The sequence below is a fragment of the Zonotrichia leucophrys genome, chromosome 9 (genome assembly GCF_028769735.1).
Source record: "Zonotrichia leucophrys gambelii isolate GWCS_2022_RI chromosome 9, RI_Zleu_2.0, whole genome shotgun sequence".
NCBI lineage: Eukaryota > Metazoa > Chordata > Aves > Passeriformes > Passerellidae > Zonotrichia > Zonotrichia leucophrys.
Window position 1 is genome coordinate 502,648 of NC_088179.1, and position 7,516 is coordinate 510,163.

The window sequence follows — 7,516 nt, forward strand, 5'->3', positions numbered from 1 at the left end:
GGTTGTAAGTCTGGAAATGGAATGCTTACACCATGTGGCATTTGTTACTTGAATAATTTTTCCTTTTAACTTACACACACTGTTAATTTTTGACATGCAGGGTCACTTGAGATGTGCTCTGAAAACGAGGGGGTAGCTGACTCCTGTGGCTTGATTTAGCCCAGCTGGCAAACTCAGTCAGAAATCAGGAGCTCTGTTTAAAAAACAGATGCTGCAATTGAACCTAAGTATTCTGTGGCAAATGGAAGTGGTTTTTAATTTTCTTTTAAGTACTGGGTTTTTTTGGAAGCTTGGGAAACAACTTGAAACAAATCGGGAGCTTGTTTCAAGTAAGAGATGTATGTAAATGTTAGAAAGTTTTAAGTGTGTTTACGAAATGGGAAACAAAGCCAACATAAATGAGAAGTTAAATAGTTTACCCTCACTAGAGGGTAAATGTAGGGTAACTGTGACAAGAATTTCCCAAACACAGTATCCATGGCTTGGCATCCCAGCATATGGCTTACATTAAAGCAAACCCTCCAATTCTATACTCCAGATAATGAAGTCTACTTTTCCAATGATTGTGGAAGTAGTAATTCTCTTATCTAAAACCATATGTTAGAGGGGAAAGAATTCCATTCTTGCTAAGTAATTACTATTGGTAATTAATGAAGTACAGACTTCCCTGCCTAGAGTTTCATTTTCTAACATCACATTATTTGACAGATGCAAACCATGTTTAGAGTTCTGTTGGTGGAGCAGATCCTATGAAGTGCCTGGTCCTGACCATTCATGGAACATTAGATTAGGTAAGCCCTAAATGCAGTCGGGATTCCAGGTCTCCTGTTCCTTGGCTGTCCTTACTGTTGCACAGAGCTGGGCTTTCAGGCCCTGCTTGCAACCATCAGCAGCAGCACTGTGCAGTCAGGCCTTATCTTGACATCTAAGAACTCAGATTTTTAGTAAAATGTCCTTTTAACCTCCAGGATTGTTTAATGGGACACTCACTGGAGAGGATACAGATGGGTGAGAGTCTAAACTTGAGAACAGAAGCAATAAAAACCTTGGCTGGGGAAGAGGGGAAAATTTGCTTGGTGCCGGACTCTGACCAGAGTTTGCTCCAAATGTCAAATGAATTAAATTATCATCTCTTTAACAGAAATCCTGTACAGCTTGCTTGACTTGGGGCCAGCTGGAACTATTGTGGAAAGGAGACTGTTCCATGCCCACTTCAGCCTGAATCTCCAGCTTCTGAACTGGAGATAAGGTTTGAGGGGCTCTGCTGTCATCTCTTTTAGTTCAAGTGCATCAGCACATATCTTCTCTCCAGCATAACTTTTAGACCCCAGCCACTGTTCACTGTCACTGAATGGTGGCATTAGTGGTCAGAAACTGGCCTGAAGCTTTTCTGACTGTGCCCTTTGGTGGGGTCTGTTTGGGCTGTCAGTCATGGGCATGTTCACAGCTGTGCACAATGCCTGGGTTGTGCATTCACTTGGCACTCGGTAAAGACAAGTGCTCTCCTGGCAGGTGTGGTGATCTTTATATTTTGGGAGAGTGTTTAGAGTTGTCTCCTCCAGCTGGGCTTGCCTCCACAGGGAGCTCTGAGCACTGGGCTGTGTCACAGGTGTGTTATTGCTCTTTATTTTATTAATCCTGTTTGACTGGGGGGAGCACAGTGTTTTAAGTCAGGGAATAGGTATTTGAGGATGTCTCTGAACAATGTTTGCTGTGTGAGACCTTCTGTCATGATTGGCTGATGTGTCAGTGCCTCATTTCACTGGGATTAGACCAGAACTAACAGTAGCTCAAAAATACAGCTGCTCTTAGAGTTATTTAATTTGTCAACTCTCTAGAACTTTACTTGCAAAGTTATTTCATCTCAAGCAGGATAAAACCGTTGCTGTTGGGCTTCTAATGGACTGTATTTCTAGTATAGCAGATAATAGGTGGGATTCCCTGATTTTGATATCAAATATTGGAGGTGCAGTGCCTTATAAAACTCCTGCAAGACACTAATTGAGATCCTAAATGTGTAGTTTTGTCTTCATTTTTCTTAAAAATAACCAGTTCCTAGTGTGCCCTAATATCTTCCTGCTAATGAAGGACATAAATCTTTCTATATAAGTATTACGCAATTACAAAGACAATTTTTTTTTCAAATTTGAACTTTTCCAAGAGGTAAAAAGCATGGATGAGTGAGCTTTGTATTAAGTTAGAAAGATAATTATAGGCTGGTGGTGTGAAAGATTTTTTCTCTGAAAACCTGTGATCCACCTCTTCATCCTGAGTTCCACATCCCTGCTTGCTGGAGGCTCCTAACTATGCATCTGTACACTTTTTCTATCCAGCAATGGATGGGAAGAATATATGCTGCATTATCTTCTAATACTTTGAATGCCATGGATTATGGGGAGAGCTCCATGCTAAGGCCTCAGCCACCCTCACCAACAGATTTCTGAATCTTAGGCTGCTAGATCAGGCTGAAATAGGAGAATTTGGTTATGTGAGCTACTGCTGTGGAAATAATTTTACCTACCAGAGCGCTGTTGTGTTCATTCTTAGTGCTACAGATGAGTAGCAGCATTTCTTTCCCCGTCCCTTTTCCCATCTCTTTTCCCTCTCCTCCCATGTGGAAACCCAGGGCACTGGGAATATTCCTGTGTCTGCTCTGGGTGCCCTGACCCCCAGGGCAGCACTGACTCTGACCCTCATCCATGGAGAAAGTTTCCCACACTTCAAGACAGACTGGAACCCACAAAAGTGTGAAACAGATTATAGAGAGCAGTGCAGGTGCATCACTGGGTGAGAAAATGAGGGTTTGGGGTTTTTAGTGTGTTGTGGATGGAAGCAAGAATGAGGGCACAGGGTGTTGTCCTGGGTTTCTTCTTCAGCTTCTTCTTCCTCCTTCTCCATGGGTTTGGGTGGCATTTTGTAATTGGGCAGGAAAGTCTGCACTGGGGGCTCTGTGGGATCAGTTATTGGGTTAAAAGGGAAAATAATCTAGGTATCAGTTCTTAATGGGATAGTTTAGCCTCAGGAGACCTTGTACCAAGAGATTGTTGGCCATTTTGTGCCTTCTAATGCAAATCTGCTGAACTCACAGTAGTGAGACTGTTTTACTGATAGAAATAATAAACACTGAGTCCCTACTGTCTGGAGTGCCTTCAATGCAAACCAAAAAGCCCCACATACCAGCACAGTAAAACCAGGGTGCACATCTCCTTTGGCTGGGGAAGATCCACTTTCTGTGGGCAGTAACCTGAGTTCTGCGCAGGCTTGGTGCTACAGGTGATTCAGCTGTGCCACTGAGGCTATGCTAGCATAGTACTCTGCTGCTGATACTGTTGAAATTGCTTCTTGCTTTCAAATCCCCTTTCCCCATTCTGTTCATGTTTCTCCAGCAGAATTTCATCAGTGGGAGTTCCTGTTTCCTTGGCTATTACTGCGTAGTGTGGTGACCAAAGATTGCTTTGTGATAGGTGCATTTGGAAGTAAGAAAAAAGGCAAACCAAAATTGTGGAGTGTTTTACTCAGTGGTGTTTGAAGTTGCAGTTCTCCATGCTGTGCCAATTAGCACATTTCCATAGGAATCTGAATCTACTGTGATTTTAATGGAAGAAAACTGCATTGACTGCAAGCAACTTTCTCAGTCTGATTTGGCCTCTGCTATTTGAAATTCTTACTTTGAGCCATATCCAGGTATGAGCCTATTCCATATTGATTTTAAGGAATTGCTATGTAGAACACAACTTTTCTCTGTTTCAGATAATCTAGTATCTCCAGACTGATGGACAGAACTTATTTGCATCTTTTCTCCTCCAAGCTTGTTCTTTGACCACCTTTGATGTTTTGTGTTTGCAGTGCTTGTGCGGAAATTGTGCTCAAGGAGGTGTATGGCTTCCCTTATTCTTGAAAGGATTCTTGCTTACCTGGCTGATATTGAGAGAGTTCATCATAACTTTGATGTAAATTGGATCGATGTTGATTTTATTTTAATATGTTACCATCTTAAAGATTTAGGTCAGTGCAAGCTGCTTTTGGCCTGCAATATGACTTTCTAAAGCTAATGCTTGTTCCTTATCCTTGTACATTAGAATTTGAGGCTTTCTCAAGTCCTCCAAAGTCAAACAACTTGCTAAGAGGAGCGCAATTGCTTTCAGTTCTATCTTGGTACCCAGGGCTGTAAACATGAGAAGCAGTTCAATTTGATTTGTGAATTCTTTTCTGTCTCTGCACCGTCACAGTCACATGTGGCTGCTGGGATGGGAGCCCTGCTCTCCTTTCTGGTATCTGCATTGCCTGAAGATTTATGTTTACCAGTCTACATTTTCACCATAGGCATAAAGTTTTCAAGGCATTTTCAAGGTGCTGGAAGATGAACCCAATCCAGTAACACGCATGTGGTTTCTTCCACTATAAAAAATTGTGCATCTTCCAGGCTTAAATGATCAAAGTGAGAAGAGGACTCTTAACCTTTGTATGTTTTTTAGTTAGAGCATTTTTTGCTTGGATTTTTTTGTTTGGTTCGTTCTGTATCAAACTGAGGGCAATGTAGAAAGGCTTGAATCTCACTGTGCAGACTATAAACTCACTTTAGCATTCACTCAAACCTGGAGAGAATGGGTATGTGGGCCCAGAAGCTGTTTATACAACCATCACCTGATGCTATTAGCACTTACATGAAAAGTCTGGACAGTAGATGGTGTCTCTCTTTATGGTTTTCTCATAAAGAGTGTATAGGAATTCAAAAAGATTTTCTGGTAGTTGTGCAGATGAATCTACTTCTGCATAAATTAAAAAAAAAAAAAGGAATCAGAGTGAAAGAGGGCAATTAACTTGAACCAGATGAGCCAAAAATAAAGAAGAATTTCAAATCCAAGTTCAAGTTTCTCATCACTGGCCTGCAAGACCTCTCAGTTTTCTCAGTGGAATGAGAAAGAATAACTTCTTCATTTGTACTTGTAAGATTTTTATTGCAAGTTAAATTATCATTTTTTTACACTAGGGAAGGTTATGTGTAGTAATTTATATCCTCAAAAAGAAATCTGTGAAAGATACAGCTATGTTACCTGTTAGTTAAAGGTTAGCATTTTAAAAGAGGGAAAAGAACCAACCAATTTCTCCCTGTGGGGAGAGCAGATATTTGCTATTTCCATGTGTGACTGTCTTATATAATTTTGAATAACTTATTATTCCTCCTCTAACATTATCCTTCTTCTTTGCCCACGTTAGACACCAATACAATACAGATGGTAAAGGATAAAACACTTTCTTGGATAGAACATCTGGCTGTCTCATGATCTTCACAAGCTGGTGGCTTCTGAGAAGCCTAACCCAAGGGTGAGTTTGAATTGACTGACTGAAACCTGCCTTCATCTGCATCAGCTTCTTGCTTTTTGAGTGAGGATTTCATCTTGAGAAGCCTTTTCCTCTGGTGAAAAACAAGAGAGAGTTTTGCTTTCAAGTTTTATAGAAGGCAAATATTTTGGATTCTGGCTTCTGTATTTCTGCAGAGATTTGTGTGACCTCACTGGATGCTGAGTGCTCATGAAGACACCAAAGATAGCCTTTGCCAATACTCTTTAGTAAGTATCCCATTGTGTTTTACTGTGTGCTTGGTTTCTTCTTTGAAATTCCATGTATGGGATAGGAGAGCTTATAAATTTTATTTTTTAAAAAATTGTGTGCAGGTTTTACTTACGTTGCTCTCTTATCCAGAAAAAGTCACATCTCCCCAGTTTACCCTTTTAATGAGGTCATCCCATTCTAATTAAAGAACTATTAAGGAGGAAACCTCAAAATATGTCGGAAAGAAGCTGACAACATGTGTTGCATTTAGGCATTCCCATATTACACGCTCTGCCATGATTTTATTTAAATGATTGTTTCTTTTTTCTTTGTTTCTCTCCCTCTGTTAATGTTCCAATAACAAAACATTTTGCTGAAAAAAATAACAAGGGAAATCTATGTATAAATTCACAAATTAGTGTGTACTCTCCAACTGTGATCTGAATTATTGTCTAAATAATGTGGATGAAACACCTATTTCAAGAGCTGGCAGGATTTCTCCTTTATTTTTACAGTGTGTATTTCAGTGTTTTTAGCAGAAGATTAATACATAGAGTATCTGTCAATAGCAGTAAATTGTCTAATGATATGCTTACCAACTTCACATGGGAAACCAAATGCTCTTTTCAACTGCAGATCTTAGGGACTGTGTTTGTATGATGAACAGGACATTAGTGCAATTGCCAATTTTGCTGGTGCTGCTATGCCATAGAAAATGGCTGGATTTCCAGTATGGTTGGGAGTTGAAGTATTTATCTGAGGAAGCCAAGTGCAGCCTGCTTGCAAGAGCCAGACACAGCAGATTAACAGCAGTGAAGTTGGTGTTTGAATCAAATGTCTGGGACTGCACATCCTGGAACGCTCCCCACTTCTGACAGCTGGTTCAAGTGCAGAAAGGATCCATTTCCTGTACTGGCTACATGCTTAAACCTGGCCATCCAAAACCCGGATTAATTGCTTGGCAGGGTTTTTTTAATGTCAGTCTTATTGACAGGAAATTACTTGGAAAAATCTCTGGGAAACTTAGGACAAACTCTGACACTATTGCTACATGTACTGCTTCTCACTGGTTAGAGAGTGGCTCCTCCAGCATCAGGCTTTGCTCTGTGGCAACCTAAAACTGTACCTTGATATGGAAGCAGCATTCCTGGTTGTTGCAGTAAGGTAGAGAAATTATAGAGAGAGGCTTCATAAAACCAGACCTGCTCTCCTGGAAAACAATCCTGGTGTGAGCAGTTTGTGAACATAACAGTCTATTCCTGGATAAAAACCCAGCTTGCACCTGTATAAACTGGTTTTGCACCATTAGATAGAAAATTGAAAACTATCTTTACAAACAACTTTTCTGAGAGTTTGAGTGACCAATCAATACAGAATAAAAACTTGTTACTGACCAATAAAGTAATTGTCAAGAAATCTCCTGACCAATTGGAGTCCCACATGAGGTCTGCAACACTGTATAAAAGGAGTTAGGTGAATAAAGAATGGCCTTTTCCCACCTTGAAGAAAACGGAGTCCTGTGTGATTCATTCCCATAATACCTGGTGATACTTGAGTGGAATGTAACCTACAGATTTTTCATGTTTAGACAGAAATATGTAACACAAATTTAATTTCCCACTCCCTTTTGAGGGATGTGGGTAAGAACAAGAGTTGAAAATTAATGCCTCTGTTGTCTTGATGGATGTAAAGGTTGCTCCAAGCAGTTTCTTACAAACAAGGAATATGCCAAGGGCTGTATGGAAACACACATTAACAACTCAGAATGCTTCCTGCTGTGCAGTAGGTCCCCTGGGGAAACCCAGAGTGCAGAGTTCCTGCAGCAAATGCCTGGATCCTCTCTCCTGGCAAAGCAGGGAAAGCACTGCTGGTGCCTTTTGGTGCTCTTCTCTTTACCTGAAGTGAGGCGGGAAAATTTTTATCCATGGATCCTCCTGAAGCACCATGCAGCTCACTAGTGTCC

At 40.6% G+C, this 7,516-nt stretch overlaps 1 long non-coding RNA gene across 1 annotated transcript; it reads left to right on the forward strand.

Moving 5' to 3' along the window:
* Nucleotides 1-3,559: 3,559 nt before the first annotated feature.
* Nucleotides 3,560-5,570, forward strand: LOC135451761 (uncharacterized). Its single transcript, XR_010441426.1, has 3 exons — nt 3,560-3,684; nt 5,218-5,325; nt 5,499-5,570. It is a non-coding gene; the product is annotated as an uncharacterized LOC135451761 (long non-coding RNA).
* Nucleotides 5,571-7,516: the final 1,946 nt, after the last annotated feature.